Here is an 8,826-nt window from a genome sequence, read left to right on the forward strand (position 1 = left end):
TAAGAGCATTCATATTGATGGCAGAGAGCTATAGTTTGTTTCATATTTCCACTTTACAAATACTACAATTCAATTATCTAATTTGTTGTTAATGGACATGGAGTCATTTCCAGCTTTGTTCTTTTGTTTTGTTTGGTTCTTATAAGCAATACTTCTATGCACTTTTACATATGTGAATCCTGGTGCACACAAATGCAAGAGAGTCTCAAAGGTGGACGTTTGAGAAGGGACTTGCAGGACTTTTGAGAGTATGTAAATCTCAACTCCCATAGTAGCGCGCCCAACTGTCTGCCAAAGTAGTTGTGCCAGTCTAGACCCAGACTTTCTTTCACACCATCCAACATTTGTTCATATTTGTGGTGAATGTATGCTATCTCATTGTGCTCTCACTTTGTATTTCTCCAATTATTAATGAGATAAAGCATTTTTCCCTACATTTATTGCCCTTTCTTTCTTTTGAAGTACCTATTTAAGACTTTTGCCCAGATTTCTACTGGGTTATTTGTCTTTCCCTTATTGATTCCTAAGTTGTATAAGTCAAGGTCCAGTCAAGAAAACCAAAACCAGACAAAATATTTTAGATAGAACGAATTTAATACAGGGAACGGTTACATGGGTATCAGAAGGCTGAAGAAACAAAAAAGGTGTGGGGTGGGGTGGAGGGGCGGATATCTTGCGGTAACCCAGATAATAACATCAGGAATCAGCTTATGCCCTTAGAGTAAAGGAAAAGAGATGAGACTCTGAACCTCCGGAGGGATTAGACTATTCTTGGATCCAGACAGGTGAATGAGAGGATGTGGTATTTCAGCTGTCAAAGAGAGGGATGGCTGCCTACCAGAGCTGGTATTCCCCTGGGAGCAGAAGAGGGCTTATGCTGGAAGCAGGTTCATTCCTATCACTTACAGGACTGGGATTTAGAATACAGATGGATGGAGACCCACATACCGTATCTACATTTAAACTGTTAAATGAATTATGAGCCATCATCACATTATGGCAATATATATCTTCACAATGTCCTATAAGGCCAGGTTTGAATTTAGATGAATGATACTTAAAGTATGGTCCACAAGGCAAGTCTGCAAATTATGTTATTGGTCCACAACAAATAAGCATAGAAATTGCGAGTGTTTACAAAGTTTTCTAGCAGTGTGACCAAGTAACATCACACTGCTTGAACTGGTTGAATACTTTTTAAATTTCATTTTTTCTTGCAATTACTTTTAATGCATTTAACAAAGCATTTGTCTGTGATGAATTTGAAATCTTTTTTAAAAACTAGATTTTCATCACAGTTTAGAAGTACTGATTTAAATATTTCAGCTTCTCAAAATTTCTGGCTAGAATGTGGCAGCACCCATCAGAATGAGGGCAGAGGCATCATACTCTAGCCTCAGAGCCCTGGTGCACCACCCATCCACTTCTCACCCAGCTCCATCCTGCTCCGTTAGGGGTCTCAAGTGCATACATGTGATCAGTCAAGCCCACATTCCAAGCTCCATGCAACTCCGTATGCAAGCAGTTATACACAAATAGCCATCTATTCAGCCCAGACATGCACACTAGAGATATAGCTTACCCTCGGAAGGAGGGGCCCAGAGCATTTTGCACAGGAAATGTCAGAGTTCTGTATTACCCAACCAGGAGCAGGTAGGGGAACAGACTCCAAACAGTCACACTCACTTTAGCCACCAGACTCTGCCTCTTTTGCCTCTATCACATATCAAATGTTATTATATGTATGAATCTCTATCTCAGCTCCTTTATGCTCTCTTGTAATACTCTCTCTGTAACACCACCAAAGTGTTTCAATTACTATGGTTTTATAAAGTTTGATCTTGCTTGGAAACTTCTTGAACTTTGTTCTTTGTCTTTATGAACAATGTAGTTATTCTTGGTCCCTTGGATTGCCACATAACTAGCTTATCAAATTTCAGGAAAAAAAAATAAATAAATCCTACGTGGATTCTAAATAGAATTGCATTGAATCTAAATCAATTAGAGAATTGACAACTTTACAATGAGCTGTCAATAAGCTTGGCTTATCTCTCTATTTGGTTAGGTCTTCTTTGATATCCTTCAATAAAATTTTACAACTTTTTCCATAAAGCTCTTGCATCTCTTTTGTTAGATTTATTCTTCAGTGCTTCATAGCTTTGTGCTATTATAAGCATCTTTTTTATTCATTTTCTGAATGTTTGTTACTGGCATGTAGAAATGCAATTGATTTCTGTATATTGATTTTATACTCAACTACCTTTCTAAACTCACTTATTAATTCTAATAAATTACTTGTAGCTTTCTTTGTATTTTCTACACGATCATATCATCTGTAAATGTGACAGTTTTCTTTCCTCTCATCAAGTCCTGATACTTTTTATTTCTTGCTCTTCATGGTGTTAATCAGAAACTTCCATTACTGTTGAACAAAACAGCTATAGGGACATCCTTGTCTTTTGCTAATCTCAAACATAAGGCAACAAAGTTTCACCATTGAGTATAACAGTTACTGTTTTTAGAACCTCTTGGCTAGTTTAAGGAATTTACCTTCTGATCTCAGTTTGCTATGAGTATTTTCTAATTTCATGGTGAATTTCATCAAGTGTTTGTTTGCATCACTTGAAGTGGTATGATTTTTCTCTTTTAATCTATGAATGTAGTAAATAACATTAACTTTCTAAAAGTTAAACTAACCTAATATTCCTGGGACAAACACCACTTGCTCATGATTCTTTGCCCTTCATACATATTAAGAGATTTTGATTTGCTAATATTTTGTACAGGATTTTTGCACGCATTTTCATTATAATATTAGCCTGTAATTGTTTCTTATATTATGTAGGTCAGATTTTGGTATCAAGGATATGCTCTAGAATGGAATAAATTTGGAATTATTTTTCCTAGAATATTTGCAGATTTTGCTGGGACTGGAGTTTTTGTTGTAGGAACATTGTTTACATTGGATTCAATGTCTTTGATGGTTTTGTTAATGTCTGGGTTTTCTATTTATGCTTGAGGCAGTTTTGGTAGATTATATTTTTGGTAGATTCTGTCAGTTTCTTATCAATTTTCAAAGTTATAGCCTGAAGTTTATCATTATAGCCTTTGATTATCATTGTGATACCCAGAACATTTTTTGTTCCTTTTCCAATCCTGATTATGATTATTTCTCAATCAGTCTTATTAGGGGTTTGTCAATTATGTTAATCTTTTCAAATAACTTAGTTAGCTTTGTAGATCCTCTTCATTAAAAAGCTTAATTTCTACTGTATTGATTTCAGCTTTTGTTTACTACTTCCTTCTACTTATTTTGCACTTAATTAAGATGGAAGCTTATTGCATTAATTCTTTCCTGTTACAGCATTTAACACCACAAAATTCTCTGTCAGTTCTGCTTTAGCTGCATTCCACCAATTTTGACATTTAATATTTTTATCATAAATCAGTTCTCATTATTTTATAATTCTCTTTATTGGCTCTTTGTTTAGAAGCTCTTTCTTAATTTCCAATATACACTTTTTTCCAGTTTTATTTTTGTTATTGATTTCTAAGTTAATTGCATGATAGCAGCAAAGTGTACTTTTCTTTGCTTATCATCTGCATATTTGTATATTTTAATCTTTTCCCCCCTCTCCCTTTCCCTTATCATTTTATTTCATGTTGGTAGTGGCTAAATTTGCAATTTAGTTTTTAGGTTACAGGACATCCACATGAGAGTTTAATGAATTAGAAGAGAAATTAACATCATCCAGATATGGATTCAGTGATAGGATTCTATAGCTTCCATTTTGGGGAAAAGGCAAGTGTGTCTTTGTTTGGTATAAGAGATAGTTTCAACCTGTCAGGCAGGAGCACAATGTTACTTTTATTGTAGTTGTATGGGTGTCTAAGAGTGTATATAGGTGCTGAGTAGCTAAAGGGATGCCCTGTGCCGAACAGTACCTGTTGTCCTCCGTTCGCTCTTCAATTATCTCCTCCAAAATGACAGAGCTGGGAGCCTGCAATTATATTTCCCAAATTCCCTTCCCATCTATCTTCCTGTTGATTTCTCTCAGTGGAAGGCACTAATAAGAGATTGGAAGGCAAAAGGAAGGAAGAAGTTGCTCTTTCCTGGCCTCTAGCAGAGCTTTTGGCTATGCCTCTTTGATGATGGGCAACAGCAACAGGGCATGACAGTAGCATCCCAGAAGCACAGCATTCATCAATTCTGTAAAACCACATTTTCCATTTTGTTCTTCCAGCCCTTCCAACACCTTTGCAACAAATTCTCAAAATGTTCTCAGTTCAAATACCCAAAATGGTTACTGGTTCCTTATTAAACAATAACATATTCCTGGGAGATCCTTCTAGTTATTTTTTTTTTATAGTTGACCACATTGAGAAAGAGAATGTAGACTACACAATTGAATGCCTTGAAATATCTTGAGACTTTCTTAAAAGCCCAGAATATGATCAATTTGCATAAACAGTCCATATGTATTTAAAAAGATATATATATATATACACACATATATATGTATATATATATATTCTGCAGCTGTTGGGTAGAGTATTTTCTATGGTTCTGTTAGGTCAAGTTTTTTGTGTTAATCACATTTTCTATTCCTATATAGAATTTTTGTTTACTTGAATCTACCAATGACTAAGAAAGATTATTGCAGTTTTATCTATTTCTCTGTGTAGTTCTCCCAATTTTTGCTTTATATATTGTGGGGCCTTGTTATCATATGCATAAAATTTAAATTATTATATTTTCCTGGTGAATAAGACATTTAATTAAGAAATGATCCTCTTTATCTTCAGTAATGCGATCTGCTTAAACTTTATCTGATATCGATATAACTTCCCAAGCTTTATTTTGTTTGACATCTTCCTGGTGTACTGTCTTCCATGTTTTTATTTTCAGCCTTTTTATATCCTTATCTTTCAGATGAGCTTATCAATAGCACATGGTTAGACTTTGTTATTTTTTAATTCAATTGATAACTTCTGTCCTTTAATTTAGTCTGTCTACATTTACTATAATTACCAACATGTTTTTATTTATATCTACCATCTTATTCCAAGTTTTCTATTTATGTCATCTTTTCTCTCCTTTTTTTTTTTTTTGTCTTATTTTGGGTTGTGATTTTCTCTCTTTTCATTTTCTTCTCTACTAGTTTAGATATTATACATTTATTTTCATTGTTATAGAAGTTAGCCTACAAATTATAAACTTATTAAAGTCAAAAGTTCTTCAATTTTCTTACCTTCTTAAAACAATTTGAGGGCATTAGGACACTTTACTCATGACTTATAAATGAAGATGATCCCCAACTTAGGATGGTACAACTTACAACTTTTCAGCTTTACAATGGTGCAAATGCAATATGCATTCAGTAGAAATTATACTTCAAATTGTAAATTTTTATCTTTTCCTAGACTAACAATATGTGGTACAATACTCTCTCATAATGCTGGACAGTAGCAGCAGCAAGTCACAGCTTCCAGTCAGGCATGTGATCACAAGGGTAAACAACCAACACTTTATAGATTGTCAGTGTTTTTGGATATTGTGTTCTGAACACATTTAAGGTAGGCTAGGCTAAGCTATACTGTTGGGTAGGTTGGGTGTATTAGATATACAAAATGCATTTTCAACTTACAATATATTCAGCTTATGATGAATTTATTTGGACATAATCCCATCAAAAATTGAAGAGTGCCTGTACTTAGATTCAAGTTTCTTCAGACCCAAAGAGTATGAATGCAGGCTACAAAATTCTATGAGTGTTGACTTGTAAGTCTAAATGGACCACTCTGATCAAAGCACTTGACTTTCCAATCACCCTCAACTACCTTCATTTCTCATGATGCTCCATTTTCCATATTCCCTGATCTTTTGCAATCACTCATCTTTGACCTGGAACACACTCTCATATTTTTCATCTGGCTCCTTTTCTTATATATCATCCTTCCAAGATGACCCCCTCCAATCCCAGGCTATTTTCCTTGCTCAGATAGTCCCATCTTATAATTCTTCCCATCATAGCACCTATCACACTATACTATAAATGCCTTTTTCCTTGTCTATATTTTCCATAGACGATAAGTCCTTTGATAACAGGAACTATGTCTGCGGGTTCATTTTTGAATCCCTAGTTCTCAGCACTATGCCTGGTACTATTAGTTACTTAATAAATATTTGTTGAACAAATAAGAGCCCCTTGCTTGAAATCCTTCACTGGTCTTACTTGAATTTCTGAACAGCTCCTACTACGCACACCCCTGATTTGAGGATCGTCCACTGCTTTACAGGTAAATGAGAACCCATCTACCATTCCTACTCCTATGGATCTCTCATCAGCCAGCCTAGGTTTCTCAAAAAACCATTATTATCTCTTTTGTCCACACACCTCCACACAACTGATTTTACCCTACTAACTAAAGATAAGGTCTCCAACAATTTGTCAGTTAAATCTTACTACTCCAGATGAATTCCACATTCTCTGATTCTACATTCTATTAAGATAAAGAGTATCTGATCATCATCCTTCATATACTTACACTCCTTTAAAAATAGAACAGTAATGTTTTCTTTAAAATAAGAGAGAATATGTTGGAAACACCACTGGCATTAATAATATTTCTGTGGACTATAACCATTCAAGTCAACTCAACTCAATGGCAACATTTGGATTAGCAGAACAAGGACATTAGAAACAGAAAAATAATATGTAATCTTTATATTGACATAAAAGGAAAGCTAGACAATAGCTTTTCTTCCAGTTAAGGGCAAGTCTACATACTACAAAATAGATGGCTCTGCAACCATAGTTGTGGGTAAAACATTGTGTAGGTAAAACATACACAGAGAAGATAAAAAGAAAAAAAATTACCAAGACCTCGTTCCCCTACCTTCACTCACAAAATATGACAAACTGAATATCTGTAGAATCAACTTAAAAAGTTAAAACTAATCAGAAAATAACAATTATATAGGATAATAGGAGAAACTGTCATTTTTTACAATTTCTAGACGATGATAGGGGAGCAAACCACAGGAGACCTGTAATATTACACATCATAGGCCTTGCAATATTAGATACTTTGGCTAAAATGAATGTAAATTTCAAACAATAAAACCAAATGAAGAGATTGTCAGATTCCAGAAAGACAGTAAACAAAGTAAAGCAGGAGTAGCAACATTAATAGCAAAAAAAGATAAAATATAAATTTAAGTACTAAATAAAATAAAGAGTAAAATTATGTAACAAAAGGTAGAATTTTTAAAGATGATTTAACATTCATAAATTAACATATCAAACATACAGGAGCTAAATATATAAAGAAAAGATTTTTTAATGCAAGTTTGAGTAATAGGAACCAAAATTGCCCTCCTGCCAGAAATAACTACATAATAGTCTAAATATACGAAAAACAGTTTTAAAGTCAATGGACATTGGGCAGTGAAAACAGTGATCCCTGAAAATGCAAAACAAATTAGCTAAAACCTAAGATTGCCTCATCTTAATGATGCAAGAATCTCTAGGCTATGGTGTAGGGAAGGGAAACTGAGGCAGAACCCAGTGAACTTTCTGATTGAGATCTATAATTCTATACACAGTGAAAAATATATTTAGCAACAAAAGCAAATAAAGATGTTTTTAGATATACAAAAGCTGGAAGAATTCATTACCAGCAGATCTTCACTCTAAGAAATGTTAAAAGAAGCCCTTTGGACGAAAGGAAAATAATATCGGAAGAAAATATCTATCTACATAAAGGAATTAAGATAATCAGAAATAGTAACACCATGAGTAAATATGTAGACTTTTTCTTATTATTTAAATCTCTTTAAAAGATAATGTGACTTTCAACAAAAATAATTACAATGTAGCATGGGATTTGATATATGTAAAAGTAATATATATAACAATAGTAGTATAAAAGTCAGGAAGGAAAAAAATAGTATAAGTTATTGTAAGGTTTTTACTAAATGTGAAATGGTATAATGTCACTTAAAAGTAAACTGTAATAAGTTAAAGATGTATACTATACTATATACCCTAACACAACTACTAAAAGAGCAAAACAAATAGCTATAGCTGATAAACCAAAAAAAATAAAATCATTAAAAAAAGATTCAATTAGTCCAAAATGAATTTTAAAAATTAAAAAAATAGGACAAATTAAAAACGAACAGCAAGATGATAGATTTAAGCCCAACCATATCAACAATTACATTAAATGTAAATGGTCTAAACACCCTAACTAAAAGGCAAAGATATCAGGTTGAATATAAAAGCAAGACTTAACTATATTCTTCTGCCTACTAAAAACATTTTAAATACATCACTTAAAGGTTAAAAATAAAAGAATAGAAAAAGATACATCATGCTAACATGAATCAAAAGAAAGCTAGAGTGATGACATTCAGACTATTATTAGTAGATTTGCAAGTAAAAATACAGCTACATAGGAACCGATTTATCAAGACAAAACAATAATCTTAAGCTTTTATGCAACTAATAACACAGCTTCAAAGTACATAAAACAATTGATATAACTGCAAGGGGCAAGAGACAAATCCACAATTATAGTTAGGTATTTCAATACCAATCTCTTAATAATTGATAGAACAAGTAAACAAAAAATCAGTAAGGATACAGAAGACTTGAACAACATAAACAACATGTTTTAGTAAATTGTATCCAACAGCAGAAGACACATACTTTTCAAGTACACATGGAATATTGATCCAGATAGACCATATTTGGGGGCATAAAACAAATCTCAATAAATTTAAAAGCAAGTTATATAAAGTATGCTTTCTTACCACAA

This window comes from Rousettus aegyptiacus, unplaced genomic scaffold, assembly GCF_014176215.1.
Source record: "Rousettus aegyptiacus isolate mRouAeg1 unplaced genomic scaffold, mRouAeg1.p scaffold_m13_p_14, whole genome shotgun sequence".
NCBI lineage: Eukaryota > Metazoa > Chordata > Mammalia > Chiroptera > Pteropodidae > Rousettus > Rousettus aegyptiacus.